Here is an 18716-nt window from a genome sequence, read left to right on the forward strand (position 1 = left end):
TGGGGGTAGATGCCGTTCTCTTTGTGTGCAGGAAACAAAATAATAAGCAATAAAGAATTTTACGCAAAATGTTTACAGCTGATTACAACTTTGAGAGTTGGAAGAAACCTGAGGTACCGTCTAAATTTACATGTCGCTCGCTGATTGGCCCAGCTATGAGCGGGAGTTTTGAATGGCTGTCAGAAGCCGGCTGCCTCCAAAGCAAGCCCTTAAAAGTGGCCTGCCTGAAGCCAGCTGGCTTTTGCAGTCTCTACAGCTGAGATACAATAATTCTTGATATGCCCTTGGTCTCCTTTTGTTATGCGAATCTAACACTTTCATTCTCATTTATTAACAAGTTACTCATGGAAAATATCGAACCAAAATTAACGGCTAAGTGGTTTCTAGCGAGTTTTCCATTTCTTGCATAGATTCTCCAAATAATTAATTCCCAGACAAATCCAATAAACCTATCAGATGTAAATTACTGTTTTGTCTGGATGACAATATGTAAGTTAATTGGTGGTGACTTTTTTTTATAAACTCCTGAAAGTGATTGAAAATATTAAAGGATACATGATGAAATCTTAAATAAAAAGTAGAATAAACAAGAACTGATGGTTAATCCAGCAATCCATTGAACATCATCTAGAGGTGTTATTTTTGTCCGGATATGGACATTTATAAAAATTTGGTTAATAAATAAAGAACTATACCCTGATATAATCTTCCCAGAATCATAGAAGGCATATTTTGGCTGTCCTGATAGCTGACATTGTTTAACTGAAGGTCCTTCTGCTGGATCAAACTAGCGTGTCTCATACCATAGGAGATAGGTAATCCCTCAAGCAGGGGTGGGCTGCTGCCCGGACTGGAGGGGGATGAAGTGGGGTAGCAAAAATGGAGCTCCACCCCAGAGCACCCCAATTTGCACTGACAGATGTTGAAAGAAAATGCAGGGCGTCCTGCATAAGCCACGCCCATAGTGTGGTAGTAAAAATTTTGGTAGCCCTTCACTGCCCTCAAGTAACCAAAGATCTTTGCCTTCTAGGGTTTCATAGGTCATACTAAATATAAACTTGGTGGAATTGAACTTGTTGATGACCCTCACTCTGTCAAAGACCTTGATGTACTCATATTTTTGTTTGTTTGTTTTATTAGATTTGTATGCTGCCCCTCTCCAAAGACTCTAGGACCTAAGTCCTAGAGCCCACTCTAACAACATTGCCAAAAAAGCTTTAAGAGTTGTTAACCTAATCCTATGTAGCTTCTTCTCTGGTAACATTGATCTGCTAACCAGAGCATATAAAACATTTGTCAGACCAATCCTAGCCTCTGGGGTGATGGGAGAGGGCGTTTTTACCCTCCCCGGCTCCAGGGAAGTCTTTGGAGTCTGAGGAGAGTGAGTAATTAGCCTTTGGGCCCACCAGACGTTGGGAAACAGGCCATTTCCAGCCTCCAGAGGGCCTCCAAGGGGGCAGAGGGAGCTGTTTTCGTCCTCCCCAGGCATTGAATTATGGGTGTGGGCACTTGCACATGCGCAATAGCATGATCGCATGCTCTTTCAGCACCCAAGGGAAAAAAGATTCACCATCATTGGTATAGGATCTCCTGCTCAAGCAGAGGAATGGACTAGAACAGCAGTCCTCAACCTTTCTAGGACCAGGAATCCGTTTTGTGAAAAACATTTTTTTTCCATGAACCTGGGTGGGATGGTTTCAAATGAAGTCTAGATCCCATGCATACACATATAAAGCTTTACTCGCTTGCCCACTGCTTAGGCTACCCAGTTCCCAACAGGCCATGGACCGGTATCAGTCTACAGCTCAGAGGTTGGGAATCCCTGAACTAGAAGGCCTCTAAGGTCCTTTCCAACTCTATTACTTTATGTTCTATGCTGGGGAGCACTTATTTTTCTAACAGAGAGTGTAAACTAAGAATCTATTTATTCATAAGTCAAATATATCCTACAATTAAATCATTTCACGTCTATATATTCTGGTATATTACAAGTATATTACATATTATAAATGGAAGTGCAAGTGTATTCCTTGTAGACCAATCTGCAAGAAAAATAATGTTCCATGCTTCCATTCCATGAAAAGTGGTGACCTTTTCCAGTGTTCCCTCTAATTAATTTTGGGGGTGGGCAAAAAAGTATAGTGTCTGAGCGGCAGTCCCTTCGGCACTGGGAGGCACAGAAATAACAAATAAATAAACAAACAAACAAATGAAAAACCCACCCTGTTTTGCCTCAGAGAATTTCAAAATAAAATACTGTACTGTGTGTCTATAACAGGGAGCTCATAATAGGGCAACTCTATCAATATCAAAATGCCACTTAAATAGTTGAGCTAGTTTCAAACTAGATTTTGATTTTCTTTCTCCCTTCCTTACTCCCATTCTTTTTCTTTCTCTTTTCCTTCCTCTCTTTTTTCTATCTGTTTCTCTCTCTTCCTCTCTTCCTCTCTCTCTCCTTCCCTCTCACTCTTTCCCTCTCGGCTTCTGGGCAGGTTTGGAAAACTCTGAGTTGATGATGATTTTTAAGTGAGCGATTGCTCACTGCTCAGCTTAGAGGGAACTATGCATCTTTTCCCTAGAAAGACGTCTATGGCAGGGCCACAATGGATTTGCTTCTCAAAGAGACCTCTAATTTACCTTGGGGAATAGCAGTCTGGAACCTTTCTCCATTAGTGCATCTACTCCTTCTAATTCTAATCTCAACTGACACTGGAATTTGGCTTTAAGTAAAACCTGAAGGGCCTCTCCAGTCTTTCTATTGCATATCTGATTTATTTCAAGAAAAGCTATTTGGGCTTTTGATAACATGAGTAGCATATCTTAAGGAGGGTGTCCTGGGATTGTCACCACATAAAAAGAAGATAAAATATCTAAGTAATGCTGCAAATATTACAGGGTCACCAACTTTGTTTCTTTAACCTTCAGGATTGTCTGGCATGATCCACCTGAGCCCTTGCTTATGGGAAATGTGGAGTAGAATATTTTACTAAGCCAGCAAAAGCAGCTGTAAAAATGAGAGGTTTAGTCTGGTTACCCAAGACTCCCACAGAGGCTAATGAGGTCACCACAGAAGTAAATTGTCATGGAGAATTAAGGTTCATCATCTTCAAACTTGGCTATGGACACAGGAAGGGGAAATAAAAATGAAAATGCATATTATGGGGAAAATCCATTCTGACAGAATATAAGAGTATTAACTTGAGGATCTATAGCAACCTTCCTGAGCTCCTGAACTCTGACTTGAAATTCCCAGAATTTCCTATTGGCATTGTCTAAACAGAATAGCTAAATCAAGGTATATATAATGTCCAGCACTGCTATAGCAATATACATTGAACCAGTATTTCCTCTAATTTTTTTTTGGGGTGGGCGGAAAAGTAGAGTGTCTGAGCGGCAGTCCCTTCGGGACTGGGCGGCACAGGAATAATAAATAGATAGATAGATAGATAGATAGATAGATAGATAGATAGATAGATAGATAGATAGATAGATAGATAGGTAGGTAGGTAGGTAGGTAGGTAGGTAAGTAAACTTCCTCTCTTTTTTCTATCTGTTTCTCTCTCTTCCTCTCTTCCTCTCTCTCTCCTTCCCTCTCACTCTTTCCCTCTCGGCTTCTGGGCAGGCTTGGAAAACTCTGAGTTGATGATGATTTTTAAGTGAGCGATTGCTCACTGCTCAGCTTAGAGGGAACTATGCATTGAACTCTGAAAATTCAGAGGTTCCATTCTAAACATTAACTCCTTCTTTGGAGTGAAAAGAGGATTCTTTGTTTTTTACTATTGTCTGTAAATATTTCAACCAATCACTAATGAAAATTTTTAAAAAAATATTTTCAAAATGTATTGGTATGTGGGAAAGATACAAAATTTCCTATCACTGTAATTTAGAATAATGGTTCCTAACCTGTGGTCAAGGGACTATTGCTGATCTAGAAAAGTATGGAAGATAGCATCTGTCATGAAGATATACATATGTGATGCCTATTATGTGTGCATGTATGTGTGTACATAATAAATCTTGCACGATTGGGGCATTCTCACATGAAAATTTATGAGATTTTTAGCTATTAAAATGAGATCGTCAAAATGTCACAAGAAAGTGTGATCTCATGAGAATGTAAATCCTAAAAGTGTTTCAAAATAAACATTATTTGATTATTTGAGAGATGTTTTCCAAAAATATGATCTGAGATAAGTTACAAGGATTATAATGCCTACAGTTACTACATTACTGACTTTTGGGCTTAATTAGTGCTTCTCAAGTATTTGATGGTTTTACTATATTTTCTATATAAGTAAAGGGAAGAATTGTTCTAGAGAAATTGTTTGCCCTTGTTCCATACCTGACCACATAATTCATATCATAATATGAGGAAAGCCTATTAACTTTCTGTTATTGTAAAATCTATGGGAAGTATATATATTCTATATAAGTAATAAATAAAGTTAAATTAAAAGTAATAAGAATTACTTGGAATTTTTTTTAAAAAAATGCTCCTTCCTTCCTTCTTCCCTCTTTTTTTTTTTTTGTTATTTATGTGATTAAAATGATAGTAATAACTTGATAAATGTGGGATTCTCATAGATTCCAAAATAGCTTCTATGATAGAAAATGAATATGAGAGCAATCGATGCTTGAAGAAGATATTAAATGGGAACACATATATTTAATTTGTAGAAATTTTTTAATTCCTACACTAGCTTCCTTCCTAACTATTTTAAAATATATTTTGCTCCTGTGCATATTATGTTAGAAAGACAAAAACTGAAAGAAAATGTCATTGCTGCTCTGGTTTTATAATAGAGAACTGACTTTAATTTTTATTTATATTCATCCTATAGAATAAACTATCGGTGATTCATTGATGTTGTTTTATCAATACAGATTTAGATTTTCAGTGTAATAACTGGCCTCAGCATAGTCTTAAAATTCAATGTAGTCTTAAAATTAGATTGATGTAATATCTTTAGACTTCATAGATTGATATGATGAATTTAATAAAAATAAATAAAGCAGAACATTATAAGGTTCAATAGCTGAAATGAGAGTCATGACCACATAAACATGTTATTGATGTAGGCAATCAAAATCCCATCATAAAATATTTTACATTCTGCCAAGGATAACTATACATATATAGACATGAAGATTACAGCACTTCTATTCTGGAATTAATATAATTGTCTCCATATGGAAGCTATATGACTCATCTTCTGAAATTGAGTTCATGGAAGTCCTCCCCTGCCCCCAAGGTTGCCCATAGAATTCTGATTATACAAAAACATTTGCACTCTTTATGGCTTTTTATCCTTGATATGGTTATGAAATTAGAAGAAAAAAAATACTTTCTTTGAAAATAATGTACTGCTTGATATGAAAATAACAACTAGCTGTAAGAATTCCCAGGTTGGTGCTTTGGAGCTTTTATACTCTTTTATGGTTATATTTGCCATGTTCTCTATGCCACATTGGATAGAACATGGAAAAATAACCTGAGTCTGGCCTATGAGGTAATGATGACCAAAGCTAATTACTCAAACCTTGTTCTGAACTTTTCATGGTGTTCCATCGTCTGCTGTGAGAAAACATCTATACGGTTCTTGTGTCCAGTCATTTCATAGCTTTCAACCCTTTTCAGTCATCATCAGATGAGTAATAACTCAATGAAAGATATGATGACAGGGAGAGTAATTCTTTCACAGTGGCCTAAAGAGTGGAAAAAGTGGGAGGAACTCCTGAATGTACCCAGGTAATGAAACAGATTTAGCACAAAATTGGGATGTTCATTGGGATGAATTGGGATGTTGAATGTTTTCAAACAGTCTATGCTAACTTTAGAACAGATCAATGTGCATGTTTCTGAAGAGATCCAAATTTAAAAGATATATTATGAGATATATAATCATACTACATGTCAAAGATGATTAGGGACTGGAGGCTAAACATATGAAGAACGGTTGCAGGACCAGGTACATCTAGTGGGGGGGGGGAAGGATTAGGGGAGAGATGATAGCAGTCTTCCAATATTTCAAGGTATGCCACACAAAAGAGAGAGTCAAGCTATTCTCCAAAGCACCTGAGGGTAGGACCTTATTTATTTATTTGTTTGTTTGTTTGTTTATTAATTAGATTTGTATGCCGCCCCGAGTCTGCGGAGAGGGGCGGCATACAAATCAAATAAATGAATGAATGAATGAATGAATAAATAAATAAATAAATAAAAGCAATGGGTCAAAACTAATCAAGGAGAGAAGCAACTTAGAATGAAGGAGAAATTTCTTGACAGAACAATTAATCAGCGGAACAGCTTGCCTCCAGAACTTGTGAGTGCTCCAACAATGGAAGTTTTTAAGAAGATGTTTTTAAGAAGATGTTGGATAACCATATGTCCAAAGTGGTATAGGGTTTCCTGCCTAAACTGGGGGTTGGACTAGAAGACCTGCGAGATTTCTTCCAACTCTGTTATTCTATTCTATTCTATTCTATTCTATTCTATTCTATTCTATTCTAGTGTCGTTCACTGCTTTTTTTGTCCCTATGAACAATGTAATGAATTATGTTGGATTTCTCTCTCTCTCTCTCTCTCTCTCTCTCTCTGTGTGTGTGTGTGTTTTAAAATTTATGTTCTTTTCCTTCCCCATGACTCCATATAAATAGACTTATGCTTAACGTTATGTTTGAAACATACAACGTGCCATACCCTTCTCTTGATTTGATTTGATTTGATTTATATAAGTGCCCGACTTAAGTACATGATTCTGGGAAGTTCGTAACATTAAAATCAATAACAATATATATAACAATATAAAATCAAATGAGATAGAACACAACAGCCTGAGAATCATAAAAGCCCTTAATATATCAGTCTCAAGAAAATCTAATCTTTAAGGCACTGCACAAGTCAGCATGGTATAGAGGATTAGATTCCAGAGAGTGGGGGCCATAGGAAAAAAAAAACCCCAAACCATCAGATTTAGCAACAGCAATAGCACTTCATAGTGCTTTACATCCCTCTCTAAGAAGTTTACAGAGTCAGCACATTGCCCCCAACAATTTGGGTCCTCATTTTACCCATCTCAGAAGGATGGAAAGCTGAGCCAACTTGAGCGTGGTGAGATTCGATCTGCCAAATTGTCTGCAGTACTGCACTCCAACTATTGTACCACCACAGCTCTTTTCATGACGTTATAATTATTATGCACACACCATAAATGCAATCAAGAGAGAGAGAGAGGGAGAGAGTGAGGGAGGGAGAAGAGGGAGAGAAAGGGAGGAAGAAGAGGGAGGGAAGGGAGGAAGAAGAGGGAGGGAAGGGAGGAAAGAAAAGAAAGAAAGGAAGAAGGAAGGGAAGGGAAGGAAAGAAAAGAAAGAAAGGAAGGAAGGAAGGAAGGAAGGAAGGAAGGAAGGAAGGAAGGAAGGAAGGAAGGAAGGAAGGTGTTCTGTCTGGGTGCCCCCAGACTTCAACACCAACTGGAAAAAGCAGCCAGACACGCTGGTAAAAGCAAAAGCACTTTATAGTTTGAAAAATAAACACAGAGAAAAACCTGTTCTTCCCAACAGGCAGGCTATGAGACTTCACAGCAGAGTCCTGATGGCCAGACAATACAGCAGACTTCTTGCTGGCACACCCACCACTGTAGAGAATAAGACCCACACCTTTTCCCCCCAAGGTTTCAGTATTCAAAGTCACAAACCAGAATTCCAAGACGCCAAAGATCACAGCCAGGTCCCAGGACTCCCAAAGATAATACTCCACAAGCCAGGAAGGGTGGGTCTGCCTTTTCAGCCTTTCCAGAGAGCACCACACCCAAACCCAGCTGTTGCCTCTTTAGTGCTGAAAGTACCTGGCTAATTGTCCCCTTCGTTGTGTTGCTCTTCTCTGCCGGAGATCTATGATTGCTTGTGCATTTTCATCTAAGGAATCCAGGCTGCTTGCTGGGGAGAGCTCCCCCGAGGGGGACTCTGGCTGTCCTCCCTCTCCCTCAGCCTGAGATTCCTCCTCCCCATCTGCCTGAACCTCCTGTTCCTCATCCTCCCCCTCTGAGCAGGAAGCCGGCAGAGGATCAGCCATTCCCTGAGGGGCCTCAGACGGAATCACAACACAAGGAAAGAAAGAAAGAAAGAAAGAAAGAAAGAAAGAAATTTCCAAGTTTCTGAGTGAATAAATTCCATTTGCAATTAATTTTCTTTAAGAAAGGTTTCCAAATTATGTACGTACTACATGTATGCATTTAATAATTCCTTGGTGTCAAGTGGTTCCTTTCAGAATTATATAATACCCCCTTTAGAAGCCTACATTTAACTGAACATCTGAAATCGCTATCCAAGGTTTTCCTTTTTCTGCCTGCCTTCTTCCATTGAACCTGAACGTTCATAGCTGTGGAGTCATCCTCTAGTAAACACAATAAATTATACAGTCATGCTCTCTTGGGAAAATACAACATTTCTCATCTGAGGAATAAAGTGCACATTTTACTTCCAAGCCTATGCAAAACTACCATTCTTTATGCATTACAGAATGTTTATACAAGTAAACGTGAGACAAACAGGCTCTATTGGTGTCAAAATGCACTCCCTGCAGCATTTAAGGTGTTCTCTTTTAACATTAATTGTGCGGTAAAATTGCAGCATTTTTTTTTTGTACCTTGAGAGTAGTCATGAGGTTAAGCACACAATATGAATGAATAAGAAACTTATAAATTAATTTCACAAGAGACTCAACCTGGAACAGAGGGAATCTGAAATACTATGATCTTTCATAACCAAGCATTGAAAATGGTATTGTACAGAGTAGTGCAACATTTTTTAAAAAAAAAATAGCATATTCTTGTTTTTTACCAGGAAAAAAAGTAAATCAAACTGTTCAGTTGCAATGTTTTTCACCCCTAAACATGATTTGCCCTCAGTTTAATTAGGGAAATCTGATTTCAAAAAATTGGGGGAGATAAGTTGCATTTAGCTTGTCTGTAAAGTGAATTGATTTGTGTAACATGTCCATAATTATGTACGGGAATTGCTAATAAAATAGAATGATCTCCCTTGTGGTAATTTCCTGGTTGCTCATCTTTCAAATAAATCTCATAGGAAGACATCCTGAAAGAATTATTTCCTTGCTGGCCACACCGCCCACACCCATTGCAAGAAGCATCTGCAGATACAAAAGTCCTCGGACGATGGAAAGAGAGTCATAACAAAGGACATTAAAAGAAAAAATGCTAAAACATTTCTTAGAATACAAAAAGAGAGAGAAAAGGGAAATGCCCCACAGGTATTGACATGTATTAACTGTACTAATTGTTTTCATTAAGTTGTTGTTTTGCCTTTCTAAAAATATTTGACACAAGGAAATGAAGCTTCATCCATGGTTTGTGATTTGCACTTGCAATGATATGGAAAACCTGAGCTGGGTTCTGCAGACTGCATTGGGATGGAGAACGTCCTCACTTTAATCCATTGCCTTCTGAAGTGACTGGACAGCCACTTGACTGGAATGGTATAGGTCAGTGATGGCGAACCTTTTTTTGCTCAGGTGCCAAAAGGGTGCAGCTGTGTGTGTGCCCACACCCATAATGTAATGCCCTCCTCCCTGCGCATGTGTGCACAACCCTCACACACTGCCCCCACCTCCTAAAGCCTGCAAAGGGTGAAAAACACCCCAAGTTCAGAAACAAAGTTCCAGGAGGCCCACTGGGCCATTTTTTACCTTCCCCATGCTTCCAAACTTCTGGTAGGCCCATTGGGCTATTATTTGCCTTCCCGAAAGCCTCTTAAAGCCTGGAGAGGGCAAAAATGGTCCAATGGCCCAACTATAAGTTCATTTCTGGACTTATGGTAGGCCTATTATGTCTGTTTTGTCAGGATGGGGGTAATTAATGTCCGTTTGAACATTAAATCATCCTGGAGGTGATGGATTGAGAGCACAGACTTTTGTTTTCAAAGCAAGGTTTCTTTTTATTATAAAAGTACAAAATTAAATATGTCACGAGGGACAAAGGAAAAATACATCTTCACATTATGGCTGCTAAGATAGGAATGAATTAAGCAAAATGGAGACAGGCATAAAGACGGATGTGAGATATAATGACGTAGCAGGATTTTACATCATAGTAGGAGGATCTAATAAAACATACACAGTTAACTATTTAATTACTGAATGTCTCTGAATGTCTCTGGGGCTCTCAATATGCAGCGTGACATGTTTTTAGCCATCCACAGACTCTGGAGACTTTCATGAAGTCTGGGGAAGGATACAGGGGAAGAGCCTTCTCTGTGGTAGCCCCGGCCCTCTGGAATCAACTCCCCCCAGAGATTAGGACTGCCCCCACCCTCCTTGCCTTTTGAAAGCTCCTGAAAACCCACCTATGTCTTCAGGCATGGGGAAACTGATATGCCCCTTAGCTACTATGGTTTTTTATGTATGGTCTGTTAGAATGTGTATTTGGTTTTTTTATGATCAGGGTTTTAAATTGTTCTTTTAACATTAAATTTGTACATTGTGTATTGCTGTTGTGAGCCGCTCCGAGTCCTCGGAGACGGCGGCATACAAATCTAATAAATGATGATGATGATGATGATGATGATTATTATTATTATTATTATTATTATTATTATTATTATTATTATTATTATTATTTATTATGCTGTGTGTTGCATCATTGCATGTCACTATAAGAATAGAAAAATACTTAAAATTCGTCACTTTCTATAATAAGAGACATACACTAACATTTCCAGTCTTAGGCTATCTTCCTAATGAGACTGTCTTTCCTGTTTTATATGATTAAGTAGTTAATAGACCATTGTCAATAACCCCTTTTCAAAGGTGTGTGTACTGTATAGGTATATAAATATTTGAAATAAAATTTTAGATAAGTACCTTAGGCAAAGATTTGCTAACCAAGGATTACATTTATCTTTCCAAATTTATTCTTAAAACATTTCATCTATTACCATAGGTCATACTCTTCTAAAGCAAATGGTTCAATAACCCACCTCCTCCCCTTCCCAGGTCACGGATTGATGTTTCATTTCTTTCATTTGTAGCTCATGCCATCACAGAGCAAACATACCTTGACATTTTGCAAATACACTGTTCTAATCCACTAGTTCCCTAACTAATATCAGTTGTTGAACTGAGTTGATTAGCAGCTTGGCAGATAAACCTTTAGTTGTTTGCTTATCTCATTGGCTTTTGCACCACTCCGATGAATCATACAATGAAGGAAAAGTCAACAGAGCTGTCAGTTTAAAAACAGAGCATCTGTTTAGACCAGGGACCAAGATTTAATTTGAAAAAGGAGCAAACCAACAACCTCTCAAAAATGACAGGGCTGCTTCCTGTTCTATTAGGGGAAGATAGGAAGGGAGGGAGGGAGGGAGGAAGGAAGGAAGGAGGGGACAGGGAAGGAAGGAGGGAGGGAGTAAAGGCAGGAAGGAAGGCAGGAAGGAAGGAGGGAGGGGCAGGGAAGGAAGGAAAGAGGGAGGGAATAAAGGAAGGAAGAAAGGAAGGAAAGAAGGAGGGAGGGAAGGAAGGAAGGAGAAAGGGAGGGAGGGGCAGGGAAGGAAAGAAGGAGGGAGTAAAGGAAGGAAGAAAGGAAGGAAGGAAGGAAGAAAGGAAGGAAGGAAGGAAGGAAGGAAGGAAGGAAGGAAGGTCATGATTCTGGATTATTAACACACACACACACACACACAAAAACCCTCCTTAGTTTTGTTGTACTGATTAAAAGTTGAAATCATTCTTTCCAGACATGTACATGAATTTATTTCCCCATCAGAAGTAGGTTTTGCCTAGTTGAGACCGATTCTATAGAACCGGTAGTAACATGGCAGCCTGTGCATTACCATTGCGATGCAAACCAGTGGGGAAGATAAGTAGCACCCACCTCTGTTCCCCACACCAGAGTAACAGAATAATTGACAGCCAGAAATAAAGTAGTCATCTTCTTAACGTAATACATTCAAGAAATAAATAAATAACATATGTTTGAAAACATGGCATCATTGATTTACAATTTCAGAATTATTCCATTGATGTCTTACATCACTTTATAGCATGAAATGTATTACATAAATTGTTTTAAAGTGAGATAATACACCATAACATGCAAGGAGAGGCATAACAATTGGTGTTTTGTTGCTGTTTTTTATATTCTATTTTCTATTCCACAGACTGGAATATTTCAATGAGGTTGATAAGATGTAAGGGAAAACAATTCCATACTACTGGTCTGTCCATTTCTCAAGGCAATTTCTGAAATTGCACTTTGGCTTTCGTGGACAGGGGAATGGATTGGAGCTACTGCTTTGTATGGACTAAGGTTACTGCAAGACCTGGTTAGTTTTTATTATTCTTTGCCCTTCTCATTGATGCCAGAAACTCAAGTCCCACTGGCTGACTCCTGGATAGACTGGTCTACCATTGCTCATTTTATCCTTTTAAGGTTGTCCCTTCCCCACAATCTACATGTATTTTGCCTTCCTTTCCTTTGCTTTCACCCCTGCTTCTCGTTGGGTTTAACTACTCTACTGCATGCTTGCACTGTCTTGTAAACACATCTCTATGGTCAGGTCGCAATTAACTGACCAGTGTGTCACCTTTTGATGGGTTTTTTAAAAAATGTTTTTAGTAGAAATTTAGATTTGTTGTAAATTGTCTTTTGCACTTTGTTGTGAGCCGCCCCGAGTCTGCGGAGAGGGGCGGCATACAAATCTAAATAAACATAAACATAAACATAAAAGGGGCAGATACTCTGCAGGCTATATAAACCTCTACAGAGTAGATGCTCCCCTCCTCCCTTCTTTCCCCTCTTCTGAACTCTTCCCTTGATGACACCTACTGTGTGTGATCCATTGTCCTCGGCTGAGGACACATGTGTGAGATGAAATCCAAAGCCATCCTCACACATGGGACCATCCAGAAGTTATTAATATGGACTGGAATATAAACTTATCTGCCTGCAATCTATCAATTACATGAATCAACATAATTGTAAGTAAAGATTGCATTTTTCATCTTTATGAAGGAGTGGTCATTCATTGCTAACAAATGGGATTCTGGACCACGTGTTATTTCTTGCCATGCCAACTCCGCTGCAAATTAAGCCAGCTGAACTCTGCTAATGCAAATAATATTAATAATAATAATCAAAATACCCAACACTTCTGATATTATATCAATTGACACAGATTTTGCTTCTTCCCACCCCACACATGTTTTGGTAATATTGTACTCAGATGCTGCACTAATCAAAGCGATAGGGCATAGATCGGTCTTTCACTTCTATATTCCTCAATAGGTTCCTGGAAATGTGTAATGAAAATGAATTTAAAATATGGTTTTCCAAATCAAACTAGCAATGTCACTACTTTAGAACATTGTAAGATGTTTAAGAAAGGGAATAAAGGGAAAAATAAAATTTTGCCCTATTGTAGATGGGATGAGAAAACAAGGGGAACATACTTCACCTTTCTTCACTACTAACTAAAAGAGACAATAAGCATTGAATGGAGCATGAGCTCCTAGAGTTGAGGATGGTTCCTTGACTTAATGCTCATCATCAGATCAGCTACAGGAAAATGAAAATCCCAGCAAAAACAGATTAGCAGGGAACATAACAACCCAACAGCTCAACATGAAATGGGCATCTTTCATTTAATTGTAAAACTATAGTAACATAATTTTGCAAGTATCAATATGTCATCACAGTCAATTGTCTTCATGTGAAGTAGGGAGGGTGCTGTCTGAGCCTTTTGCTCATGCTACTTTCTAGGCTGCATTCAGGCCTCTTTTATCTGCCTGTTGCCTTAGTCTCAGCTCTTCCACCTATCTTTCTAAGCCATTCCATCTTCCCATTCCATCAGGTGATATACTAGCCACTTTAGCCAATCAGAATTGAGGATACTGCTATAATGGAGCCATGCTGGAGATAATGTTCAGAAGAATTTCAAAAGAACAAAAAACAGCAAGTTTCAATTTAATTTGAAAACCCAAGCTTTAGGAGCATTTGCAATGGGCTGGGAGTGACATCATCCATTTGTGCCTCAAGAACTAGTGAGGGACCTGTACTAGTGACAGGTTAAGAAGAAAGTGCAAATCTGCCCATATTTCACTCATTAACAAAGGACCTTTTCAAGCCAGTAATTTATTCCAATGCAGTTGCGTTTTTACTGCCCTTTTTTATCTTCTCCCTTTTATGTGGTACTTAGAACCTGATTAAATAAAATGAAAATTGGTCCTCAATGGCCTTGAAAGTTCTCTACCAAATTTGGTAGTGGAGTAAATGAGAAGATGAAGAAAGTATCAGTCATTTCTGAATGGATATGCTTCCCCTTTTCTGATAACTGCCTTTTCTATGGACAAAGAGAATTAGAAGAAGTTCCCTCAAGGTATGCTTCCTTGAGATTAAGTGTTGAAGATACGATTAATAGGTGAAAGATCAAACATTTTCCATAAAAATCAATACAGTATACCCACAATGGCGAACCTATGGCACAGTTGATACATGGAGCCATATTTATTTATTTATTTATTCATTCATTCATTCATTCATTCATTCATTCATTCATTCATTTATTTATTTATTTATTTATTTATTTATTTATCCGGGAATATCTCCGGGACCGCCTTCTGCCGCACGAATCCCAGCGACCGGTTAGGTCCCACAGAGTTGGCCTTCTCCGGGTCCCATCGACTAAGCAATGTTGTTTGGCGGGACCCAGGAGAAGAGCCTTCTCTGTGGCAGCCCCGACCCTCTGGAACCGGCTCCCCCAGATATCAGAGTTGCCCCCACCCTCCTTGCCTTTCGCAAGCTCCTTAAAACCCACCTCTGTCGTCAGGCATGGGGGAATTGAAATTTTCCCTTCCCCCTAGGCTTATAGAATTTATACATGGTAGGCTTGTATGTATGAGTGGTTCTTTAAATTGGGTTTTTTTAGATTATTTTTAATATTAGATTTGTTTACATTGTTTTTTTATTGTTGTTAGCCGCCCCGAGTCTTCGGAGAGGGGCGGCATACAAATCTAATAAATGAATGAATGAATGAATGAATGAATGAATGAATGAATGAATAAATAAATAAATGTTTGTTTGTTTGTTTGACTTTTATGCTGCTCCTCTCTGAGGACTCTGAGAGCACATGAGGCATTGCCTTATGTCAGTTCCAGTGCACATGTGGAATCTGGCCAGCTGATTTTCAGCTTTCCGGAGGGTATGAGGAGGCCATTTTTACCCTCCCCAGACTTCAGGAAAGCCTCCAGAGCCTGTGGATGGTGAAAAATGGTCCAACAGGCCTACCAGAAGATTGGAAACAAATTACTGGTAGGCCTGCTGGGCTACTTTTTGCCATCCACAAGCCCTGGAAGCTTTCCTGAAGCCTGGGGAGGGCAAAAAATGGTCCAACAGGCCTAATGGAAGTCCTGAGGCGTCAATGAGACCTGCGCGCATGCACGAGGTGGGCAGGGTGTATGGGGTTGTGCATGTATGCACAAGGAGAGGTCATTGTATTATGGGTGTGGGCACACAAGTACGCCCTTTTGGCACCCAAGCTAAAAAAGGTTCCTCATTATTGCTATACTTTATCCAAGGTAATTGCATGGAGATCCTGTCTCCCTTTGACCTAGATCCAAATAACTTTCATTAAATCAGTCATAAAGCAAAAGAAATGCATGAGATTTTCTATTATCTGTCATTGTGTGAATCTAAATGCATTCTGATGCTGTGTGAAGCTAGTGTAGCGGTAGCAAGGTACTTAACCCAAGCAACAAATATACACTCATTTGTACTTTATGTAAAACTGTAGGGAGTAGCAAAATTGTAAATTTTTATTGGAGAATTCTCTGTGGGATCTTACCTCCCACCTTCCATAGAGAGAGAAATTTTCCTGCTTCTGGATTGCAATTTATATTATTATTAATAAAATAGGCATATTGATAGCCATGTGGTATTTGAGTCTTTTCTAAGCACTTAGGCATATAGAAATGGATGCCAATAACTGAAGAAGCAATGAGACATTTACTGTACTTTATTTAAAACTGAAAAAAAGATAAATTTTTGCTATCTCTTATTAATGTAACATGGATTTTTATTTTACACTAAGTATATCTAAGGGTATTTCCCTTTCTTTTTGACATAGTTCTTCCAAACAATTCCCATGTTTAACTATGTAAGGTCTCTGGGTATGAGGTCCTAATTATATTAGCTCCTATTTTATGAACATATGAGACTATCTGACTGGCCAGTTTTAAAAACAGAATGCTGGATTAGAAGGGAAACACCTTCTTATTTTTCTTAACGTTAATTAAATCCCAATTGATTTATTAGCTTACAATATTATGTATTTTACTATACTGTAAATATCACATTTAGTCGCAAAACAGGTTAGGGCATTGGAAATCATCTAATTCAGTGATGGGCTCCTATTGGTATGGTCAGGTTCACAGAACCTGTAGGAAAAGTTTGGTCAAGTTCACAGAATCGATTTTTCTTTTTCTTTTTTCTCTTCTGGGCTCTGGGTATGTTATTCCTATTGCGGTAAAGGAAGTTGAATGTGTATAATTTTAGAAGAGCTGTGTGAGTGTCTCTCTCTCTCTCTCTCTGTGTACATACACATACAGTTTATATAGTAGATAATGTATATTTTTGTGAGCCTGTGTGTAATATGTATGTATACATATGGCATATATACATAGACTTAAATAGTATATTTTGGATGTTCAGTAATAGTAAATAGATAGGGAAATAGTATTTCTTTGAGGCGAGGAGAGGCCAGGCATCCTAACCCTAACCCAAACCCTTGACACGAGTGACATCAAGTTGGCCACCTTTAAGCCAGTCACATGACCTTTAAGCCAAACCCAGTCACATGTTTGTCAAGCCAATCCCACAAAATAAGCCACGCCCACAGTGTGATAGTAAAAACTTTTGCATCCTTTCACTGATCTAATTATAGCAAAATCTGAACTCATAGAAATCTGCATTTAAATGGCAGTAATAATCAGTAATACTAGTAGAGTTCTCAAACATCAATTTTGAGACAGTGTCAAATAAATTTTGTTGATTCTGCAAGCATTCCTACTTTGGGATATGGAATATATATATAGCATTAATAGTTGCAAATATTACAAATTGTTCTTGATATCCTCAGTTACATAGCAACCACAGTTTAAAGATATTCAAGCAATTACAATTTTCCTGCATATATGTCTTCAGCTCAGCCAGAACTCTTCTAAAAAAGGACCAGTTTCTTAGTTTTCAAACTGTATGAAAGAAACATGGCAATCAGAATAATTTTATGTTTTTGCTGTAGACAATTTTGAGAAGGAAAGAAAGAAAGGAAGGAAGGAAGAAAGGAAGGAGGGAGGGAAGGAGGGAAGGAGGGAAGGAGGGAGGGAAAGGAAGGGGAGGGGAGGGAAGGGAAGGAGGGAGGGAGGGAAGGGAGGGAAGGGAGGAAGGAATTAGGAAGGAAGGGAGGGAGGAAGGAATTAGGAAGGAAGGGAGGGAGGAAGGAATTAGGAAGGAAGGAAGGAAGGAAGGAATTAGGAAGGAAGGAAGGAATTAGGAAGGAAGGAAGGAAGGGCTCTTTTTTCTTTTTTGCTGTTCAATTTCAAGGAACAAATGAGAATGGGCAATCTGCAACTAGACTAAAGACATCTTTCGTTTCCAAGAAAAACATGCAGTTTTCATTTATTTTTGTCCTCCAAAGAATAATCATTATGTATAACATCCAGCTGAAATGGCTTCAAGCCTCTTTATTGCCACTATCATCTTGTTCCAAAAATATTAATTATTGAATAGAACTACAGGATAATTATTGAATAGAGCTACAGGATATTTCTCGACATTCATGGTCTCTTTGAGTCCTGCCAAAACTAGATTCTTCTCAGTGTCTTTTTAAACAGTACCCTACATGAGTAAAATAAACATGTTTAACCATCTGAATACAGTTTCACCTCAGATCTTTATTCTAGAAAGGATATTTGGTCCACGTTCTTCATTCAGAATGGGTATTAGCTTTGGGATATTATATTCCTTAATGCAATACAGATGGTATTCTAATAAATTTATAATTCATTTATATTACAATACATTTTTCTCTTGTTTGTACTAGTGTTTATTATGCAATTTCTACCTTTACTCAGAAAAAATAGTACTAGATAGTAGAAAAAATAGATGAAATATATTCATATTTCTGAAATTTCACTTAACCTCTACAACACCTCATAGTGTTGGAAATAAAATCCAATTGGCATATAATTCACATACATACATACAAACATAGATACATAGATACATAGATACATACATATATACATACATACATACATGCATGCATACAAATTCCAGTAATTAGTAAATCATGAATTTTGTAAAAGATTGTAACTTCTCAAAAATTAATAGACATTCCAATAATTAATAAATCATGAATTTTGTAAAAGATTATAACTTCTCAAAAATTTACAGAAATTCCAGTAATTAGTAAATCATGAATTTTGTACATGATTGTTTCTTAAAAATATGTAGTTTCGGAAGTTAAAAAGATTCCAGTGGTGGTAACCATTTTATAAATTGTATATTATATATTTTGGATAACATTCTTTTTTATTATTTGCCTCCAGAACTCCTTACTGCTGATTGGGCAAATTGTTATCTATAATTTTGGAATGTATGGTATGTACATGTGTATACAGTATACATACATACATGTGTGTGTGTGAGAGA

Source organism: Erythrolamprus reginae, chromosome 4 (assembly GCF_031021105.1).
Source record: "Erythrolamprus reginae isolate rEryReg1 chromosome 4, rEryReg1.hap1, whole genome shotgun sequence".
Classification (NCBI taxonomy): domain Eukaryota; kingdom Metazoa; phylum Chordata; class Lepidosauria; order Squamata; family Dipsadidae; genus Erythrolamprus; species Erythrolamprus reginae.